Below are 15,331 nucleotides of genomic sequence, written 5' to 3'. Positions count from 1 at the left end.
TAGACAATACATAAAAACTATATACAAATATTTTACTTATGAAATCAGTCACCACAAATGTAAGGGTTTTACAACCTGAATTCTTCCTACTTGCTTTGACATAGTATAAGCCTACTTTGGTACATGCTTAGGTTTAAAACACATGTGTAGATCCATCCCTTTTCAACATGATATTTAAGCACATGCTCAAATTCTATTGATTGCAATAGAATTTAAGCACATAGTTAAACACTTTGCTGAGTCAGCCCAGACTTTAACTGCACAATCACGTGAATTTAAAGAGCTCCTTAAGAGTCCCACAGGGGAAGGATAAAGGGTTCATGCCTGAAGAAAATCTGGTTTTTATTTTTAAAGCTATGGATGTTATAAAGTGACATTTTCATACAGGAACATGAGGGGATTTTTTCTGTTTTTTAAATGCATTTCCTAAACTTGGAGAAATTTAATGACGCTGGTGGTGAGGGTAAACTGCTGAAATGATTTAGTGCTGCTGAGGTGACTCTAAATGCAGTTAGCCACTTTATAGAAAATGTAAAGCATGTTAGTAGCACTGTGATCTCATTATAGCATTTTCACAATGTGTTTCTCTTATTTTCCCTCTGAGTTGTTAAAAACAAATAAATATAAGGAAATTAAATCTGGGAACCACATTACTGCAACATTAAGACTAAGAAATTAAGACCTCAAATTGGAAAGAGCTAGGATTTCTACTGCACTATTTACTCTGCAACATTATAATTAAGTAATACTTTTGTCTTTTTTTCTATTTTTTAAATTTTTATTTTCCTTTCAAAGTACAAACAGTATATTACTGATTATTTTTAGCATACCTCATTTCTTACATGTTATTCTGGAGAATTGTCTTCATTAATATTAATAATTTAGTTTCAACTTTTGCAGTTTTCTTACTTGTAAATTAATACTTGCATAGATTTTTTAATCAGATTGCTCAGTTGTATCACATAAATATTGACCACATTAAAAAAAGAGATGTTCTGTAGATTCTAGTCATATGCTTAAATGAGGACATTGCAGTCTTACAGGTGTCCCATTCAACCTTCTTTCAGTCCCTTTTTCATTTGGCAAGTGAAAAGGCAGGGAGTAATAACATGCATCAATGTCAAGCAATTCATAAACAAGTGGGAGCTAAATTAAGGTAGCATGAGTAGAATTAAATTTGGCCTATTTCAGTACTGAAGGTTTGAGTTCTAATCTTTGCAGCCTAAAGACTTCCTAACTATTTTTGTGAATCTAATCACTGGGCTTAAAAAAAAAAAAAAAAAAAAAGGAAGAAAAAAATTAACTATTGTATAGAACAGATGTTTCTGAAGCCACAGTTCATTAGATACCATTAGTACCACGTGAAACCCAAACATCCAGCATAAATTACTACAGCTTACTCTAGAGGATTAACCATGTTAATGAACAGCAAAAGACTATTACCACAGAGAACCAGATGCTTTGGGAGCAGCAAGAAATCAGGGGAGATGCTGTAATGGTCTGGTCCTGCTCCCTCTTGGAACTAAAGGACCATATTCCAAGTCCCTGGAGGAGTTAAAATGGATTGGTTAGTCCATGTGCTTTGGTTAGAAATACAAAGTACAGGAACGTTTCCAACCAGTTCTCTGTGTAGCAAGACTTGGCGTTACCTGTGCAGCAATACACGGTACTTTTCTTTGCAGGGCTGGGAAACCATGTGATGGACATTTTTTAAGTGAGGAGAAAACTGCAATTCTAGTGTTTTAGCTCAATTCAAGCTTCAAAGGAATTTTCTGGGACAAAGAAAGGCATATCTGTAGCTTAGGGGATTTTGTGACAAACAATGGGAGAGTAAAACTTTACAAAGTTCTGAGGATAAGAAGTGCTCTGTAAGATAAATGTATGGCTCTCTTATCATCTCTTGTATAAGAATACAAAGAGTCTTGCATCTTTCTCATGCAAATTAGATCAGGGGTTTTCTAACTAGTTGATGACATCACCCCCCTTTCTCCTCTTAAAATACAATTTTTTTTTGTTCACATAAATAAATCTACTAGAAATTAAGTCTCAGATTCAGGTCAACACCTCAACAGCACATAGTTGATTATAAGCACAAGGCCTAAGCTAAGCATATGCTTAAAGGCTTCATAAATTCAACTTTCCTGAATCACAAAGCTCAAGTAATAAAAATACCCTAACACTAATATAGAGCTATGGAGTAAATAAATATTCAGGTTAGGGAAAACATACAAAATTAATTTATTCTGTTGATAAAGGTGTTTATCAGGTTGGAACTAAAACCCCCATGTTTTGTGGTAAGACTGAGGTAAATTGCACATAAACACAAGCCAAAGAAACATCAGATAAATGACAAATAAATGCCTCAGACCAGCAAAGCACTTTGTCCCTTTTGTGCCATTAATGAGTTTAGAGGAGACATGAGCAATATGAGATTTCCTGGCTCTTCATGGCTATGCCCACTTTCCTTAGAGACACTGGAGCTGTGCCTGCTGCTCCTGACTCCACCAGGCACACCTGGGTGCACATGCACAAAGGAACCCTGGAGCACATCACCTGGGACAGCTGCCAATATGTTCAGCATCCTCCAGGCATTTCAAGCTTGTTGCACACCTAATGAGCAGGGTTTTGCACTGCATGGGTAATCATGGGTGGTCTGGCAGGTCACATCACCTGGTCACTGTTCCTGGACAATAGACTACTAAATCCCTATGGCTGGAAAAGCAGTAGGAGCACCATCTCTAGCTTGTAATATATGCCCAGGTTTGAGTGACTTTTTTTGGCTTTAAGACAAGAAATGTAGGCCATGCATGCTGCCTGGAGAATTGAACTGTGGAAAGCAATGGCAATGCAAAGGATTTGGAATCATAGCAGAAGTCAGCCATCCAAATACAAGCTCCTAGGATTACACCAGGATTAAAAAGGCCAATAAAATCCTTGGAAATATAACACTGAATAATAGCAGTGAGATGATGTACATTTCACACAGTATCTTGGGGTACTGTAACTTCTCCCAGTATAAATACTTGAAAAAGAATGCTGAAAAACTGAGGATGACTAGACATTGCATATGCATAAAATGGGTTGGGAAAACCTTTGAAAACTGGAAACCTAAAGGCCTGTGATATTAAATTTATTGATGAAGCCCAGGGGTGTCTTGTCATTGTCTACAATACACAGGGCAAGTCCAGTGGTGTAATAAAATGGTCTTTCTTTTAAGAAATAAGGCCTTAAAAAAAAAAATCAATTGATTTTAGAAAAATTTGAGCCAGAGGTGGATATACATTTTAAGCATGCTTCAAACACTGCAGTAACTTCCAAATGAGCTTTACATCAGTATTGACCATGTCTCTGAAAATAAAATTTAACAGTTCTATATGTCAAACTTAAGGCAAGTCTTGTTGTAGAACTCCAAGTCAGGTCTTATCTCTTAAGGCTAAAAAAGCCAGATCATGAAGGTGGAATTATAGACTTGTTTTGCTTGAAAAAGATCTCTAAGATCATTGAGTCCAATCCTTAATATAAGTACATCCAAGTCCACCAGCCAGTTCCCACTTCAAGTACCTTCAACACTGTTAAGAACTACTAAGTATTGCTTAATTGATGAAATTGATAGAATAATACATTCTATAGTAATATATACCAATCTAAACTAATTATTCCTGCATCAGAAGTAATTGTATTATTTGAAATCATCCTCTCCTGAAAATTAGAGGCTTAATATTTTTTAAATTTTATTTTATTTTTATCCAAACTATGTTTACTTTCCTATGATACTGGAAAAGTTTTTACAAGAGTAGAACAATGGAATGCACTGTAAATAACTTGGGAAAAAAGCCTTTGGGGAAAAAAAAGAACCCACAAAACGTTTGTTTCATTTTGCTATTCAAAGCTGCCCTTTTACATCAAATAATTGGATTTCAAAAATAGGGTTTTTCTAAATACAGGCTTGGATTTGTGAAGTGATGAGGTGGCTTTACATAATATATTACAAGCAGATTATAAAGCTATAGTAGATTTATAGCAGATTTATAATAGATAGATACCAATGCAGATTTTGAAAAAAAAATGTTTTCTTAAATTTAGAAAAAGTTTAAAAACTGTCACTACAAGCCATTGGAAGCTTGGGCAAGAAAAGCCATTTTACATACAGCACTAAAAAGGGCCTTTTTAATGTGTGGGCCAAAGAATGGACCTGAGATGCCAGACCATGTGCTCAGCTGTGGGCACACACCAGTTTCTCCCACTGTGCTGCCTGCTTGGATCTCCTTCCTCTGCCAGCATCTCCACCCCTCACAGGGGAGCATTCAAGCATATGGAGAAACAGTGTTGGATGCACAAACATTCCCCTGAGAGCAGTAACAAATTGACCACTGCTGAGCTCTGAAAAGGTCATATCTCATACTGGTCAATAATGTTGTTATGAAACCGCACAAAATCCTCACGGTTAGCTGGGTCAGGATGGCAACAACCCTCTTCTGGGCTTTTTTCAAAATGTTTCAGCAACTCTAGATCCAGTTTTCATCTAATTTTCTTCATCCTCTTGAACTTGGATGAGGAATAGATCTGCAACCCAAAATGTAATCAATATTCACCTCCTTGGGAGCTGATTTTACACTGCTACTGAATTTGGGGCAATGTTAAAAGGATGAAACTGTGACTTCATTGGGTAAACTGTAAATATTTTGCCTGACTTCAGTAGAACCAGCATTCCTTCTGAGGAGAAATATGATCTTAATTTTCTGGAACAAATTTATAGATTGCAAAAGAGGGGGGAAAATCAAAATACAATTGAAAGCAAAGTTTTATAACTCTGAAATGGAAATTACAACACATTCCAAGTAAATATAACCTCTCCCTTTAGCTAAGCAAGCCACTTTGAAAATCCCTTGAAAATCTTACTACAGCTACTTACTGCAATTGAAAATACCTTTACACTATGTAAAGGCAGTATGTACTATGTACTATGTACAGCACTGCCAAAATATGGCACAAACAACTTTTGTGAATACAGGCATCCAGCTGGTAATCCTAAGGCCAAACCACCCCTAAGAAGGCTTTTAGCTATCCTTGAAGCTGATTTAGCCAAATCTTGCAATGTTCAGTTTGCTAGGCATGGATCCCACAGAAGGGATGGAACAAACGGAGAGGGAAGCCACAGCAAATGCCCAGCAAAGTCACACCTCAGCAGGCAGATGTGGGCAGCTGCAGCTGCTGCTTCCACGTGTCCTTCATCTGCCCCATCTCTGGCTTAAAGCAGAAAGATGTGGGTGCTCAAGCTCTCAAGGACAAAGGGACAAGGCTGGTCTCAAGCCCAAGTTTCCTAGAATGAGAACTGTTCACAAAAAACCTGCCAGATTTTTCTGAGCCTCAAACTACTGTGCAATGGCTAAAAAATTGCACAGGTCAACACTGATAATTTGCATTAAAAGCATGGGGAAGCAGGAAGATAATACACTGAATCCATGTTTAGACAATACTCCCATTCTAACCAACTTCAATAAGATATATTTATGTCTTGCAAAGAATCTGGGAGGGGAAAGCTCTTGTAATAACTTCAACCCTAATTGCTTCTGGGAAAGGGCAGTCCAAAAATGAAGTAATAAGTGAAAAGTAACTTGCTAGTGCTGGAATCCCAATGCCATGAGCAGAGAAGACAGACTATTTTCGATGACCTTAAGCTTCTGACCATTCAAAATATCGGGTCAAACTTGGGCTCAAGGCCTGTTCTAAAAATATCATAGCAGTCATCTGTGCACTTCATACCTTGCTGATTGGTAGTCAAGAGCACAGGGTGGCAGGGCAGGTGATAATGGCAGGAAAACAACACCTTTCAGCCAACAAATGTGAGGATCAGCACTGCCACAAGCCAGGTCTCACACAAGTTGTCAGTCACAGTGGACTGGTCTGTGCATGCTATGATTGCACTTCATTTCCAGTCCCTTCTCCTCTTGTTAAAGCACTTGCCAGTGAAGTAAACTGCTAAGTACATTTCAGTGCTAAGTACAGACATTTGGATTTTTTAAAATCTGAATATAATCCAAACAAAGTGTTATGATTAATCTATGAAAAAAATGAGTGCATTTTCAGCAGCCCACAAAATAATGCTATATGCAGGATAAGTGGCAGTCTTGGCTAAAAGTATCCAGGGACAAAAGGTAGACAAATCAAGGTGGCATGGACCAAGTCTACAGGAATTAATAAAGAAATCACAACCCAGATTATCTTTAATATTATTGTTCATTTTCTCTCCTTACCTCTGCCAGAATTCCAGAAAAAAAAACAATGCTAAAAAGATGGAGGCAGAAAACTTGGGCAACTAAAAAGTGAACATACAGTTAGCAAATTGTTTACTTGCCGTGGATTAGCAGCTTTCCACATCTCAGAAGACAAAGGATGATAACTAAAGCCAAGAGACTGGTTTTGGATTATCTGAAAAAGGGGTGCAGCAAAATTGGGCACCACCTTAACTAAAAATAGATGTTCTGTAATCATAGGGCTGAAAAAAACCCACATAAGTTAATTACCAGTGTGACAGGCTTAAGTTTGGTCAAGCTTTATTTTTTAATTGCCAGTAAGAATGTTTATAAAAATAACATCCTTATGTTTTATAATATTAATTATCTTACCATTCTAAAAAAATGCTTGTCTCCATTTTTGGACTATGCACATATGTGACCACCTTGCATTTAAGGAATAATTTATTTGAAGTAACACAGCAGAGCTGGTTTTATTTAGAAACTTCAAATTAAATGCTACTGTAAGCTATTTAATTACACTATTTTCTTTCAATCACTATTTACAGGCATACAAAGCATATTTCTCATAAAGACATTATATGTATTAATCTCATATGTGTGTGTGTATAAAAAATTAAACAGATTTAAAACACTTTCAGCTACTGGTGTCACACACCACAGATGAAATACTAAAGCTCAAGTACATTGATGTAAACAACAAGAATCTAAAAGGTATCTAAGCAAGTGTCTCGCTTAAAACATGTGATGATCGAGTATTTTATTGACTTGGGCTCTAAATCTGTGTATGTACTTTTGTTCATTTAGTGTCCTCTCAGATGCAGCAGAAAGCCTCCAGCAATTCAGAGAGACAGTATGCTATTCTGGGACCCAAAAGAGAATAAGTTGAGAACTTGAGCAACTAACTATATCTGCAAGGGGAAATCTCCAAGGCATACCTACTAAAAAGAATGCCAGGCTGGAAATACACCAGGATGGTTGCCAACAGAAATATTTCATCAGTCAATCTTTTACAGTCCTATGGCTTCCATTTCATTTTTTTTTTTTTGCCAACTTATTTAGCATTGCAGGCACCAGCAACAAAAATGTTTGGGATGTGCTTTAATTTTTCACACTCTTTTTCTGGAACTTGAATGTTTTGTGATACTTTACCTTCTGATCCAAAGACCACAAACTTGTCACAGGATGCCACAAAGGGGTTTGTTCATATGACTGCAGTGCAAGGAGAGGAAAGGACAGAGGTGGTCAGTAGACCATTAGTGGCTGTGTAGCTCATTCAGAGTGACCTGCAGCTGTGGAGGGCTGGATTGAATGATCATAGTAACTCCTTCAGTAATTTCTTCTCAAGTGGTATTGGAAAATAATGTGTTTCTCATGCATGAATCTGAGAACAGCCATTTCTCCAGCATCCTAAATATGACCATCTTCTAAAAAAGACCATGTGTGCCAAACAACATATTTTTGGAACATTTAAATCAAAACAGCTCTTGCTGCAGTCTTGGCATGGCTGCACTGTTGATCAGTAGAATGGTATTTACTCAGATGGGACACAGGTTTCACTGGCAACATCATGTTAAGGAGTTTCTTGTGTGCTCCTGCTACTTTGATGACCTTGTTCTGATGGCAAGATTTTACACATATTTATACACGTAATTTAATCAGATCAGATCAGTTTTCCAGTACAGCTCAAAAACCACAATTATAAAAGGCAAGACCCCAAAAGTCCAAGGATAAAAACCAAGAACTTTTTATCCTTATGAGATCCTCTGCCTCATCAAGCCATAAGCACAGTGACAGAAATTCAAAGGACTCCTGACAGTGCTATACTAATGCAGAACTCTTATTTCTAACTGATATGACAAGTATTCAAGAAGATTTGCATATCGAAGACATTGATGAATCACAGAAAACCTTTATGGCCGTGCTAAAATATATATTTAAATATTTATATAATCTACCTAACTGACAACTCAAACTAGCCACCATCATTTGAAGGCATGCACAAAGCCAACAGCAATCAAATGTCTTTTGGACACTATGGGGTGAAAAAAAAAAAATCTTAGAACTTGAAACAGGATGTTTTTAGAGCCTCAAGGTTCTAACAATTTGTAGCCATGTTGGTATAGATCTAAATTATATTAGTTAAAGAAACAATTATGTTCTCCTTTGAAAAGGAGAAGAGTATTCTTTAATTAGATTCTATACAGAACACACTATTTTCTGATGATGCAGAAAAAGGAATATTGGGTTAGGTAATTTCTACAAGACTTCAGCTGATGCCTTCACTTTTCATAGAAATTCAGATGAAATTTAGGTTACCTTAGGACTTAAACTAGCTAATGGACTCTGGTTTGCTCTGCATCTTTAAATGCTTGTGTGCAAAACTCCCTCACCAGCCTGTAATTTCCCTGTCTCAGAGGAGGCAGCAATCAGTGCACCATTTATGCACAGAGAAGACAAAGGGACATTTTTAACACTTCTGGCATCACAGGAGAGGCTGATAAACAATCCATATCATTTGACCACCTCATTTGATAAGGTTCACATTTATTTTCATTGTCTTTGGAAGAGAAAAATGATACACAATAAGGCTTGTTATGTGCTATTCTGCTCAACACACAGACTTGAAGAGAATTAATTCTGTCCATCATTACAATTAATAATATAGTTTTCAAATTTTCAATTTGCAGGCAAGATATCATATGTTACACCACTCTGCAAGAGGATTGAAGCCTTGTCACCTTGGAAAGTCACCTTGTTTGTGAAATCAGGTATCATTACCTGATTTCACATACAACAGAGCAAACCAGCCTGAGCATGGCTTGCGCCATTCACTGTCATTCACAGCATGAAATAATCTATTTCTGACTCTCATGGATGACCAGTTCCCATATTTGACAAAGTAACATTTTTTTCTCTACCTGAAGCAATGTAATTTTTCACTGGCAGAAAGCAAGACTGCAGCAGTCCTAGTTTGGCAATACCAAGAAGAAAATTTGCTTTTCATTCATGTAGCTACAAGATACATACAAAACATTATTGGAATTTTTTGACCATATTTTTTTTCTTACAGATTTCTACTTTTCTTTTGATAACATTCAATAAGATAATGTGACATTTAAATATCTATGTATTAATCATATATTTCTTAAAAGTACCCATGAGAGATGATTAATCAATGTTTAAAAAAACCCAAAATTTCTAGGATTGAGCAGTCTTGAGTCGCAACTGCTGATCACAGATTTCCAGTGATCTGAGATCCCATACACCCTATGTTTCAGTTCCCCATCCGCCCAATGGGAATAAATAGCAGTGTGTTCCAAATTATTGTTTAGAACATAAGTGCTTTAAGAGTGCTTAGACATCATGGAAGTGGAGAATATACACTTTCTTTAGGCTAAAATACTTCTGCCAAACTATTTCTACTGCACACAGTCAGTTAGCAACTGGTAATCTGCATCCTTCCACAGGAAGTTGGCAGCACTGGTTACTACCCATGGCTGTCAATGCTCTGTAGAGTCTACATTAGTTCAGATAGCTGATAACTACCAAAATAAAATTGAAAGTGATTTCCCTAAACCACAAGAGTAGATGTTTTTTATTCAAAAGCTAGAAACGAGCAGAAAAAGCCTCTGCTTGCTTTCATATTTCAAAAGCTTTTTGATTTTACCTGTGCTCTCAACTTGTCCTTCTCTTCAGAACATTTTATGTAGTTCTGTAAACTACAGAACATTGCCACTTGCAGAATTGCAAAAAAAAAAACAACAAAAAAAAACAAACCAAGCTAAAAAAAATTTATGTCTCTCTAGATTCCCAGGCTTACAATTTACTGCTATTTCCATTAACAAGGAGAAACAAGACAGTTTAGCAACAGTTGTGGCAAGCAGCAAATCTCACTCATGTAGACACAAAATGCTTTGTTCTTAAAGGAAAAAACCATCAATCTGAGCTCAAGACAATTAATTGAAAAAAAACAAAAAACAAAGCAGCAAATACCCAAAAACCAAACGTGTGCCTTTGAGTAAACATTTCTGCCATTCAATGTGTTGTACATTGACGAGTTAATAGATCAACTGAAGGATCTTTCTTCCCATTCAGCTGAAGATGTGGCCATACACACCCTGCTCCTTCTATTTCATATCCAGCCCAGACCTGTCATGGTCAGATAGGTTGGGCCTATTTTTGGAATAAGAATATTTAAACAATGATCGACTATGATATATTGTCTCTGCTCTCATCAACATTAAATTACCCAGTCCTCTTGATACCTTTCTCATGAGTTTGGAAATTTCATTTGCAAATAGGGTAAATATTTCTGTTAGGATGTTCTTTTCAAACTGACCAGAACAGTCTTTATATTGTGGGACCCATTTATAAATGCAATCCTTTCCTTCTTTGTTTTCTATTCCCATCAAAAAGGCTGGTGTTTTCCAAGGGAAAAAACAGTAACTGAGGACCATCTCTTCTACAGTTTTCCTTCCTTGTATTAGTCTTTCTTCATTATTGCACAAATATGACTGTCCTGCTCTTATCCTTTAATTCCACCTTTCATTCACTGATAAAATAGTGACTCCCTCCATGCTTCACTTAGTAAAATCTCAGACAAAAGACACTTTTGAGGTTTGTCCCATGTTGTTCTCTTGTTTGTGAAGAAGTCTCCCAAAAGATGGCTTAAAACTCTCCTCTGTAAGTTAATACAAGGATTTGAGTTCCTTTGCTCAGAAAATCACTAGCATTACCAGGAAATATGGTTCCCAATCTGACAGAGCATGGACTTTATACATACAGCCAAGATACTTCTAACCAGACTGAAAAAATTACTTGACAGAGCCTTGTTGTGGGGATGATAAACATAAGGTGCCTCCCATCAGATAAAAGAAGACGTTGTGGCTTTGTATTGTCATTGTACTATCATTACCCATTGCTCCTTTCCTGTACTGCCAGGTGCTGGCAGATATTTCACAGATTTGCTGACAGCCTGTGCTTCTGCAAGAAAAATTCTTCCACTGGTCTGCTACCAGCTAAGGAAATACCCTGTAATCTTTAGAATTCTTATTTATTCCAAACCCACTAATTCAGATTTATTTGTATTTATTCGTATTTATTCCAAACCCACTATCTTCATAAAGTTTTAACTCTGCTGAATATTGAACTCAAAAGAAGATGCAAAGCATTCCTTGAAAAATGGCTCATGTCAAACATTTCTTTTCATGCATAAATGCCATTCTTTTCATGCATAAATGAATGCCTCTCATTCACCTTTTTTTCTCTTGTATTTACTTTCTATAGTTTATGCAAAAAGTGTTCCACAACCTCTTCTCCCAGAAGCTTCTGATCACTAATTTTTTGTTTTAATCTTTATTAGTCTGTATTTATCACTATATTTCACACATTTGCTTCTTCCTCTTTGATCCTTTAGTAGTCATTGTGCACTGCAATTTCTTTACTTATTAACAGCTTGAACATTCTTCATCAAATCTAATTCAGAATGTGTTCTTTACTGCTTGTTTTCTTATTGTACTTGTAAACTTTCATCTTTCCTCTGTCTATAGAGATGCCACAGGATTTGTTGTCTCAACTACTGAAATTCTCCATCTGAGTCCTCAAATTCAAAGTAAACTTCAAACACAGACAATTTTGTCACATCTTGTTAATTTTTTTTTTTTGAGAGGACAATGGTGGCCATAGTATTCAGAAATAATTTCACATTTTAAGTTCCATTGCTCTTAACCTTATGTCTCTTTTCCCCTGGAAATGTCTAGCTCTTTAAAAGCTAACAAACTGGTAGAGACCTTTCTTGTTTTTCCACTTAAATAATAGAGGTGATTCTTGAATTCAGCATTTTCGTGCCATAAATTGGTGCAATCCCAACTGAGAGAGAAAGCATCCAAAAAGTGTAATTTCTATTTGACTCACCATGTCAAAGTTGTAAATTGTCCTTACATCTGTAAGGGCACCGACAACATACTATAAGGTTTGTATTGTCACTACTTGTAATCTCTCTGAAGGCAGCTTTAGCCTTTGTTATATGGAAAACAGAGAGATATAAAACTGTATTTTTGGCAAACATGAAACATTTCATAACATGAAACATTCCATAACAGAAAACATCCTTTCCACTGTGCACAGAAAGGCAGATGCACCCTGAATAGAAAAGGAGGAGTGGAAGGTGGTTGCAGAAGAGTGACAATTATTGTGCAACCTGGAAGTCTGCTAGAAAAACAGACACAGAAAAAAATGGCACTTTGGGAAAAACCACTTTGTTTATCAGTCTGAGACTGAACAAGATACAATGACTTAAAAGCATATGTTCAACGTCACCAAACAGGATGAGCTTGCAAAGCATACAGCAAAGCTTTCTGAACATATCTAGGTCTCCAAATTTCAACCATTTCTTCAGTTCACTATGGATTCTTTCCTATTGAAAAGATTTAGTAGATACTAAATCCTTATATTTTCATTTCAAGAGTGTTTCTCTTCCTTTTTTAGCTGAATATTGACAAATATCAAGCAGTAGAAAGATAAACTGCTCAAGGAGAAGATATAACATCAGCATACACGTGTTTTTTTTTTAAAAAAAAAGCTCATCTGAGTGATTCAGTTTGTTTTCATTATAAAATAAACTTTTTAGAAGCAAAAATAACAAAAGGGAGTGAGGTCTATCATTCTACCAGGACGCTGAGCCCTGGTGTTTACAGGTGCTTTATACCAACTAAGCAAAAAATAGCAAAGAAATTACTAGGTTATATAAAAAGAAAAGCTTAAAATAACTGTAGTGAGCTAATGTTAGAGGTACGCAGTGAAGGTTGGGTCATGTCTACAATGTACCATTGCCTTCAGCTGTAAGATCTCTATGAGCTCTACAAGTACACTAGTGGAGATGGTGTGAAAAGTATCACTAAACCTGGTGTCAAGCCAACTGTCCCCTTGTTTTCCATATTTCTATATTCCAAATAACTATTATGTCAATTTTCCACTCTATCCTTATTTTGGGAAAATCCTGACAGTTCAGTTGCAAAAGTTCCTGGATTGCTTTGTTTTTTATTATTTATATGAGACTAAAGAAACCTTTTTAAATCACCTCTTTGGAGATTTTCTCATCTTTGTTGTTTTTACATCAAATACAAGGCTAAAGATATGGCTCTTGCTGTCTTAACCTCTTCCTCACATATATGGTCACATCATGTCACAAAAGAGGGTGTCACATCTAAAATTAGAAACAAATCTCAACTGTGATGATTTTAACACTGAGTCTAACCTTGAGAAATGCTGAGTGCCTTCCAAGAGGTGCAGGAAAATGAGTTTGAGGGTTCTTGGCAGTACACAGATTTTGCATGCAGAATAGCAAATCAAAAGCAGCAAATTGAAAAAAAAAACAAAACCCAAACACATCATCTTACCCCCCCACCAAAAAAAATCAACAAAATAAAACAACCAAAAACCAAGGAAAAAAAAAAAAGAAATAGAGATTGATTTAGGAAAGGTACTGTGGAAAAATAGAGTAGAAAGTGACAGGATTAGTGCTACCCTTTTATATATAATACTCAGGGAATGTTTCTCTAAAGACTAATGTACTCTTAGTTTTTGAAATTATTTTCAAAATCTAAGCCAGTGGCTGACAGGACTAAACCTGCTTCAAATTATATTAAGCCCTGCAGATTTGACCCACAGAAAAAATAATGACATTGCATATTAAAGATAAGCCTTAAATGACCTTATTTACTTCACTATACCACCTGACAGGATCGATGAGATCACTAGCTATTTCTAAATTATCCCAGCACACAAAAGGAAAAAGGGGGGAGGGGAAAATACTGGAATATGAAAAAAAAAACCCAAAGTCAAAACAATGAAAAGAACAAAACACTTACTAATTCTAGCAACTTTGCAGTTGTTTGAATTACACTTCACATTATTTTCCGTTGTCTTTCTACTCAAGTAGAAATTTTCCACACAGCTAACTAACCCCATTTGCAAATTAATCAGCATGATCCATACACCAGATTAAAAATAAATATAATAAATAATAACCATAACATCATTAATCAAAGAAGACTGATTTCACTAAATTTAAATCTTTAACAGTATCCATTTTAAAACTAGTTAAATTGTCTACAGTTGTGGGGAAAGCAATTTTATTTACTTATGTTTAAGTGGGGATGTGTGGTTGCATGAAGCATGATATTTCTTTTGAAAACATATACTGATGGAACATTTATGACAGACAACATTTCTACCCTATAAAAGATGTGCAACGTATCTTACCATCACTCTTTCTATTAAGTTTTTTTACTTCAGATTACACTGCATCAAAACCGTTCAAATGTAATTATTATACACTTTCTGACAAGAAGTGTAAAATAATTGCATTTGAATATCAGATGTCCAAAGCTCAAAATGTCTGACTTCCAGGAGAGAATGTGAAAGTTGCAACTGTATCTCATACTCCTCAATAAAGTAAATTACAGGGCCTGTGTTTTTCCTGGTAGAGCCACTGGACTTTCCTGCCACTGGCTCAAGCAGCTCTGGAGTCCACCCCTGTGTCCCATCCTAAAGAGCACATACAGCCAAGGGTGTATATGTCTGTCTCACAGCCTAAGGTCCACTGAAAAGTCAGGAGATATCTGTGTTTTATTTTGCTTTAGTGAACATTTATCATGACCATTATCACAGTGAATAGTGAGAAGTGCTGAAAGCTGTTGCAATACAGACAAAGAAGGAAAACCTGAAAAATCAACAAATTTAATTACTTACCAGAATACATATTTCATAAAGCTATGTTATATGAACTATGTTCTCAAAGGATGTGGCTCACAACTATGGCAAGATCTGAGTTTTCATTCAAACTATAAAGCTTCTTGTACTAACACTGGCAATTTATCTGAATTTATCTTGTGTTCACTGCTAGGGAAGAGGAACCTGCAGGAGAAAAGCTTTGGTGGAGATGTTTCTGTTTCAGCTTAAAAGTGGCACAGACGAGATGGAGTCAACTATCAAATTCTAACTATTTGTGTTTTCCCAAGGCAAATGTGCAAATTCTTCAATCTCCTCCCTGCACTTGCAATTTGACTTGAAGG

The 15,331-nt window shown here is 36.1% G+C and overlaps 1 protein-coding gene across 9 annotated transcripts in view; it reads right to left on the bottom strand.

The window, feature by feature from the left end:
- HDAC9 (histone deacetylase 9) overlaps positions 1–15,331 on the bottom strand; it is a 472,095-nt gene that overhangs the window by 286,329 nt on the left and 170,435 nt on the right. For 2 of the 9 annotated variants that reach the window (XM_085573128.1, XM_085573129.1), the window contains exon 2: positions 1,444–1,545. The exons of the other annotated variants lie outside the window; for them this stretch is intronic. The gene's annotated coding sequence lies outside the window, so the exon portion shown is untranslated. The remainder of the gene's footprint in view (positions 1–1,443; positions 1,546–15,331) is intronic. 9 annotated transcript variants of the gene reach the window in all.

This window comes from Lonchura striata, chromosome 2, assembly GCF_050655825.1.
Source record: "Lonchura striata isolate lonStrDom1 chromosome 2, ASM5065582v1, whole genome shotgun sequence".
NCBI classification, from domain to species: Eukaryota; Metazoa; Chordata; class Aves; order Passeriformes; family Estrildidae; genus Lonchura; species Lonchura striata.
Note: the sequence above shows the minus strand (reverse complement) of the source record. Positions and strands in the feature narration are given on the sequence as shown.